The sequence below is a fragment of the Fukomys damarensis genome, unplaced genomic scaffold (genome assembly GCF_012274545.1).
Source record: "Fukomys damarensis isolate Sample0158 unplaced genomic scaffold, DMR_v1.0_HiC HiC_scaffold_12, whole genome shotgun sequence".
In the NCBI taxonomy this organism is placed as follows: domain Eukaryota; kingdom Metazoa; phylum Chordata; class Mammalia; order Rodentia; family Bathyergidae; genus Fukomys; species Fukomys damarensis.
Genome location: NW_022900924.1, coordinates 51,449,029 through 51,456,699, shown reverse-complemented (window position 1 = coordinate 51,456,699; position 7,671 = coordinate 51,449,029).

The window sequence follows — 7,671 nt, the reverse complement described above, 5'->3', positions numbered from 1 at the left end:
AAAATATGAGAAAAGGAAAAACATAGAAACAAAGTCTTTTTGTAAATAGGTAGGATGAAGGGGTAAAGAGAGGGCAGGGGTATAGGGAAAAAATAAGAACCAAGATACATTATGTAAAGGTACAAGATCCCAATGATTAATGTAATTGTACTGTATATCTAAATTTTACCAATAAACTTAATATTAAAAAAAAGAAGTAAGTTCATTTGTCATGCCCTTGAAGGAGACATTGTGGCTCTGGCTTCTCTCTTCCTCCTTCCTCACTTCCTGGCTGCCATAAAGTGAGAAGTTTCCTCAGCCCTGTGACTCTGCTTCACTACAGGTTAAACAGTAACAGGGCCAAGCAACTATGAACTGAAAACTGTGAAACTAGGAGCCAGGATAAACCTTTAATGTTAATTTGTCTCAGGTATTTTGTTACAGTAACAGAAAGCTAACCAACACAAAGAAAGTAGGAGAAAAAGACCAGAGATGAGAAGTGGTGAGGAATCTGTAGTTGGTATAACTAGTACACAACCTAGAAGTGGAAGCTGGAGCTGGAGAAATAGGCAAGTCACACTGTAGTAGAACTTAGGGTTAGGGAGGCTAAATAATTTATTGTCTAAACTGGTACTGTGACAGTGAGACAGTGTGAGTCAGCTAGGATCTCAAGACAATAGGATTCACCTGGAGTAGCCCAAGCACACTGGGAAGTACAGCCACTGTCACCTGGAGGCCACATTAAGGAACTTGAACCTTACAAAGTTGACATTACAAAGTTTCAATAGGGAGATGGCAAAAGTAGACTTACCTTTTAAAAGGGTAATTTGGACGCCAATGTGAAGGATGATTGAAGGGATAAATTGGACAAGATAGAGACAGGAAGAGAATTTAGGAGGCTGTTACAATAGCACAGTAGAGTTGGAATGGGATGGAGGTGATGGTGATGATAGGAAAAAAGAAAAGGAAGATAATTTATCAAGACATAAAGATATATCAAGGGGCCAAGATCTTTATTTATGATTGGAGGAGAGAAAAGGAAGAGGGAATAACACACAACTTCACTGAAGTTCCTGTTAGGGAACTGGGTGGATGGTGGCACAATCTGAAATAATGTAGAACAGACTTTCCAGACATGCAGCAGTTTATCTGCCAGGAATATGTGCCAAGACCCCCAGTGGGTACCTGAAACCACAGATAGTAACAAACTTTCTATGTACAAGATCCCTATGAAGAGGATATTCTATTTTTCACTTTAAGGAAGTATTTTATGGCTTCTCTTTGGTATGTCTAAATTGCCATCGTCATTACTCTTGTACTTTGGGGCCCTTATTAAGTACAATAAAGATCATTTGAATACAAATACTGCAATACTGAGGCAATCTATTTGATAACTGAGCAAGTTACTAAGTGACTAATGGGCACATAGTGTATACAGTGTGTGTATGCTGGACAAAAGGATGATTCATATTCTGGGTGGGAAGGAGCTAGACAAGTGAGAAATGACATCCCCCTGCTCAGAATGATGCACAGTTTAAGACTTATGAATTGTTTATTTCTGGAACTTTCACTTAGTATTTTTGGACCACACTGGACTACAGGTAACCAAAACAATGGAAAATGAAAAAAAATTGGGGAAAACTATTGTACTGAGTTTACTTTTGAACAAATTGCAGTTGGAAACCCTGACAGATATCTGGGAGGATGTCCAAAAGGCTGTACAAACATGGAGACATGGCTGGAAACTTACCTGAAGCCAATCAGAACATAGAAGAAGGCCAAGGGGGCAAAAAACAAAACAAAACAGACAAAAACAAAACCAAAAATCCTCTCAGAGAGAGTATGTTTTGTGATTAGAATGTTGTATTTTTTTTTTCCTTTGGTATGGGGATTAAACTCAGGACCTTGCACTTGCAAGGCAGGTGTGGTGCCACTGAGCTAAATCTTCCACCCAAAATAACGTATATATTAGCATTCTATCACTATAACAAAATAACTGATTCAGGTTATGTATGAAGTAAAAAGAAGTATATTTTGGCTATTGTTTCCGGAGTCAAGATCGGGTTTTCCCATTGGTTTATTCCTCTGCTTAGGTTGGCACATCATAGTGTGAGGTGAAGGGAGTGCTCACATCTTGAGCCAGATCCTTTGAGGCCACACCCACAATGACCTAAAGGCCTTTCTCTAGGCTCCACCTCTTACAGGGCTCTGGATCTCTCAATACTATGATTCCAGTAATCAAATCAGTATATGTGGAGCTTATGAGACACTATCCACATTCAAACCCTAACAGTGGGTTTTCTTTCTTATTCTTCTCTTGGCAATTTTCTTTCACAAAATAAACTTTACTTCAATGATAAGATAATTAACACCCTAAAAACCTGTGAAAATTAATGAGCTTATGATTTTCTCTTGCAAAACCCTGCCTCATGTTCTTTCCATTTTTAATTGTGTTATTATTTTCCATGCACTTTATTTATTCCTGTTAGTTGTGTGTGGTGTGGCTCTGTACCTGTGGTTTATAGAGTGGTCAGTGTTTTTTTTATTTATTTTTTTAACCAGGGATGAAACTTGGGACCTTGCACATTTGAGGTAGGCAGCAGCACCACTGAACTAATCCCTGGCCCTGAGGTCAGTGTTTTTGTTCACCAGTTTGCCCCTGAAGATTGGCAGTGATGACTGGGTCACAGGAGTATAGCTGAAGTGAGAATTCTGTTTTCTTCAACTTCTATTTTTTTTCATTTTACTTTTGAATCAGTAATTGTTCATGTGGCTTGTAAATCTAAAATACATAAATATATATGTAAAAAAGTCTGCCTGCCAACCTTAGCCCACATCCACATAATTCTGATGCCTGCTCTAGGTAAATAGTCATTAAATTCTGATATGATCTTGCAGAATTTCCTTAGCTATGTGTCATAGTTAGTGGCTTAAGAGAAGAGATTTAATACAGGTCACATAATTTATTGGATTACTATATAATATTCACCCAAAAAAGTCAAATGCAGAAGAGTTCAAGAGATCTGTCTGTGTGCTGGAGACTCGAAGAATCCAGCTGAGATCCTGGGTCCATGGCAGTGTCCCTCATGAGATCAGCTGGAGTCCTAGAGCCCACAACATTGTCTTGTGCAAAATATTAAGGATCTGCACTGGGAAGGCCAAAGGCCAGTAGTGGAAGCTAGAAAGTCTGCACCAGTGGGGTGAAGGATCTGTGACAGAGGCTGAGGGATCTGCACTGAAGACAGGAAGCAAGGCTGCAGGCAAAGACCAGAGTCCCGGAAGAGAACAGCAGCCATCCCTGGCGACAGCGAGAATCCCAGCTCCTTCTCCAAGAGAACAGCTGAGTTTGTATCACGAAAACCAGCCACAGCAAATTTCTCTGGGAAAATCAAGAGCATTCTCCTTTTCTGTTATTTTGGAAACAACTTTCAGGTAGGTCTTCCATGCCCAGGACCACGCCGACTCAGTTCAGTTGGGCATTCCCACTCAAGTTGACCATGAATGAGTCCACCACACTATGTGAACAAAAGCAAGTATATTATCCATTTTCTTCTTCCTGTTCATTTTTATGCAGAATGTTTTATAGTATACTTATGGTCTGACTTCATTGCTTTCACCTGACATATCCTGAATATTTTCCATATCAGAGCCTAGATGCTTAGAACCACAACTGATTTAGCTAGTCCTCTATCGAAGGACCTTTGAGTTATTCGCACACAGTTGCTACCACAAATATCAATGCCACAAATAAGTTTGCACATGTTGTTTTACACTGGTATAAATATGTCCGTAAGGTACATTCCTAGATGTAGAGTTGCTGACCTTAATATTCAATTTTGGTACACATTATAGAAGTGGTTATATGACTGCCATCATTGTATGAGATACTCTTTCCCCCCTACTTTATCTAGAATTTAATGTCAAACTGATTATGTAAAAAATTGCATGCAACTGTAGTGTTAATTTACATTTCTCTTAGTTTGGGTAAAGTTGAACCTGTATTTCTTCCTTTCTGTATTTGATAACTGCTGGAGTTATAGCTTCTATAACTATGACAAATATATTTAGATAAATTTCTATTATTTATGAGCTTCCCTGTCTATGGTATTTAGTTGTAATTTTCTAAATAGATGAAAGCCCTAATGTTTATTTTCTATTGAAGTTTTGATCCTTTACTGATTTCTAGAAGTACTATATTAGACCTTTTCCTAGGATGACTAGAAAATAAATAAAAGCTGCTGTCTTCTGTGAAAAAAAGCACAATGGAGAAAAGTATTATATAAATTACCACTTATTAAAAAGGGTCTGAATGCATTAGATTGAACTAAAATTGTCAGTATTTAAGTGCTTTGTCTTACAAAAATGGTGATATCATATGGCTCATCCCAATTTAGTAACAGTCGTGAATTTGAGTTTAGTATGAATTCATGAGGTATTTTATCACAGTAAAGTATTTCCTTGTCTCTCAAAAGGACCGGAAACACTGATCAACTAGGAGCAAAAAGCATCCCTAGACCCCAAATTCTATTTCTCAGGGAAATGACTGATTATTAGTCTGTGGAAGGAAGTAGATAAGGTAAGCCTAGAACATCCAACCCTGAAAAGAACAGACACTCACTACTAAGGCCTCTGGGGTGCTGTCAAAAGGGCTCTGGAGCCAAACTTAAGAGACTCCCACTGACAAAAGATGAACTCAATTTGAGCATCGATTGGTAGTGAGTGCATTTGAGCCCCAGGACAGCCAGTGTTCAGACTGAAGCTCAAGAATGAGGGGAACCCATGGGGTCAAAGGGAGGAGAAGACAGGTGATCCAGCTCAATCAGGCAGGCGGAAAGCAAAAAGGGTGACTTCCTTCTTCCTCTGCATCTTTGTTCCATGCAGGCCCTCAGGAGTTGGGATGAAGCCCAACCCCAGTGAAGAGGGCCGTGCAGTGAATCACACGCTAACCTCAGCCAGAAACACTCTCATGGCCACACCCAGAAGCAGTGCTCAGTCTGGGTGGTGGTTTGGGGGTGATTTTTCACTCTTCACAATGCACATAATGTGTTGAGCATTTCTGAGCTCTTCTGTGCTTCGTCTCTCCCACCTGATAGGAAGGATTTGATTCTTAGAAATCTGTCATTCCAGCTAGGATTTGGGAACCTGGACTTTATCATTCTTCGTAGCTCTTCTGGGAGTGAGATTGCCAGATATGAGATCCTGCCACCGTCCATCCTGTTGAAACCATTCATATTATGTCCAGCTGCCTCCAACACTGAATGTCATCTTCCATCTCAGCTCTCCGAGGTTTGTTCCCTGGTAGATTTTAATCATGTCTGTTTATATTTTTTGTTTCCCCCAATTTTCACAGTGATTCATCCCAAAGCCAAACTAACTGCTTCTTGTATTTAAATTAAAAGTGCCCATGGCCTTCTGGGTTTACTTTTCAGAGTAGGGATTCCTGATCAGGCAACATTTTATGTGATTTTTAGTTCTCAGTTAATAAGGATGCTTGGGCCAGCAGATAATGAATGATTCTTCATAACAACACATGACACGGAGAGAAGCGCATTAATTTGCTGAAGGTTTTCTGCTCTAATGTGTCTGAAGCCTGGAGGGGGCAGAACAGTGGTCCTGGCTGCCAACTACTGTGCACAGCTGAAAAGATGCTAAGCTGCTGGAGACCCTGAGCACAGAGCCAGAAGAGAGGTCAGGCTTTCACCAACTAACTGCTCTCATAAAAACAGTGAGAAGGACCAGAAGCCTTTGCTGTACGCCAGGGGATTGCTCTGTGAAAAAGCACAAGGTTGGCTGCCCCCCAAGACACAAGGTTCCCAAATAGAGCCTGAGTCCTAGAGGGAGAGGAGATCCGGCTAAAAATAGCTGTGACGTCTGCACGTCGATTTTCTTTTCTTTCTTTCTTTCTTTTTTTTTTTAGTGCATTCACCTAAAATAGCCTAGCAATAGATTTTTTTGCTCTTTAAGTGGAAAAAGAAAATAATCAGAGAGGTCAAGAGCTGAAGTTAAGCCTCTAAGAAGTTTGAAGTTTCTGCCCAGATAGACAAGGCTTCCTTCTGGGGTGATGGCCGTGTCCACGCCCGGATGAAGGATGCCTCCCTGAAGAGACGGGCCGAAGCTGAGAGTTTTCAGGGAACAGCGCAGGCTCCCTGGAGCCTGTGGACATAAATGGGAAGTGACCAGAGGCTAGGCAGGCATCCAGGGCATCGGACCATGGCTTGACCTACGGCTTGAGGGAAGGTGCCAGACTCGGTTCCAGCTCGGAGCCTGGCAATTCAGGAAAATGAAGGACAGCTTGAAGCTTTGGGAAGCAGCACCGGGCTCTCTTAGTCGGTAACCTCAGCAAGTCCAAGTCAGGAATGTCACTAGCAGGCAGGCAGAGTTCATCTGGAGAGGAGTCAAGTGAGGGAGAGGCCCCCAGGAGCAGTTGGGTTCTCTGTTCCTGGCTCTTAAAGAGGATAAACCTCTGTTCCCTTCTTACTTCCTGCTACCGTTTATATCGAGATGTCCCCCAGGAGCCTCCCAGGAGGTGCTGCCCGGTTGGATGAGGTAGGTCAGTGGGAGCGCGACCTGGTTGGGTGCCTCCCTCCTCTGTTCTTCCCTTTGCTTTCTGCTTCCTGGCTGCCATGACACGAGCAGCTTCCCCCCGCCAGGGCCCTTCCACCGTGCCTCTGACCATGCCAGGACTGGATCTCCTGAAATGGAGACAAAATAATCCTCTCCTCTCTAAGAATTGCTAAGACGCCTCCCTGTCTCCGGCCACCTGACTCAAAGCCTCCTGGACTCCTCACCAGGACAGGGCCACTTCCCTATTGAAACACAAATTGAGTCCAGCTCAGAGCAGGAAGCAAAGGAGCCAATGGTTCCCCTGACCAGAACAACTCCAGCAGCAACTGCTTGAGTCTGGGTCACTCTCCATCTGCCCTAATTGATCTGCATAATCGCAATCCCGTAAGTGCAAGGTTTTGTATTGCCATCCCTTTATTTCCTTAACCACTGTAAAGGGGGTGACATGCATGGAGCAGATGCTGTGAGGTCTGTTTTTCAACTGAATAAACTGAGGCTTAACTGGGTGTCAAACCCAGGTCCCTGTCTCTCATTGTCTTGCAAGGGTTTTGAGGTCAGGACACCCTGGACAGGGGTTGTCCCTGGTGGAATTCAGTATAGGTAGAGGCACGGCTGATATCTGGATGTGCTGTGCCATGGCCAGCATTCAGGTCACTCACCAGAGTGTGAAGGATTTAGGCAAGCACTTCTCCCCTTTGACTGCCTCTAAGGAGTTCATTGCTGAAAGCCACTCCCATGGTGGTCAGGACCAAATCCAACAAGATACATTCGGTACAATGCCTGGCACCGGATAAGCACTCGGTAACTGTAGCAGTTTTAGTACTGTTGTTTTTAGAATGCACATGGTCCAGAGACTGGTATCACTTGAACAGACTCAGAAGGTTGGTTTTCCCAAAATTCTACAAATGAGCACATCCCCGAGACTGACACTTAAGGGTAGAAGAGAGACGAGTGGCCATCCCTGCAGAGTGGAGCCGCTGACAAAGGACAGGTGGACCGGGAGGGTCTTGTGAGCGTGACAGCTGAGCAGGCACGCATGTCAGAATGCAGGGGGGAGCGACACAGCGCTAAGTCTCCCTCGGCCATGTCACCATACGGCTAGCTGCCACCTGTCACCCACTGACTCCG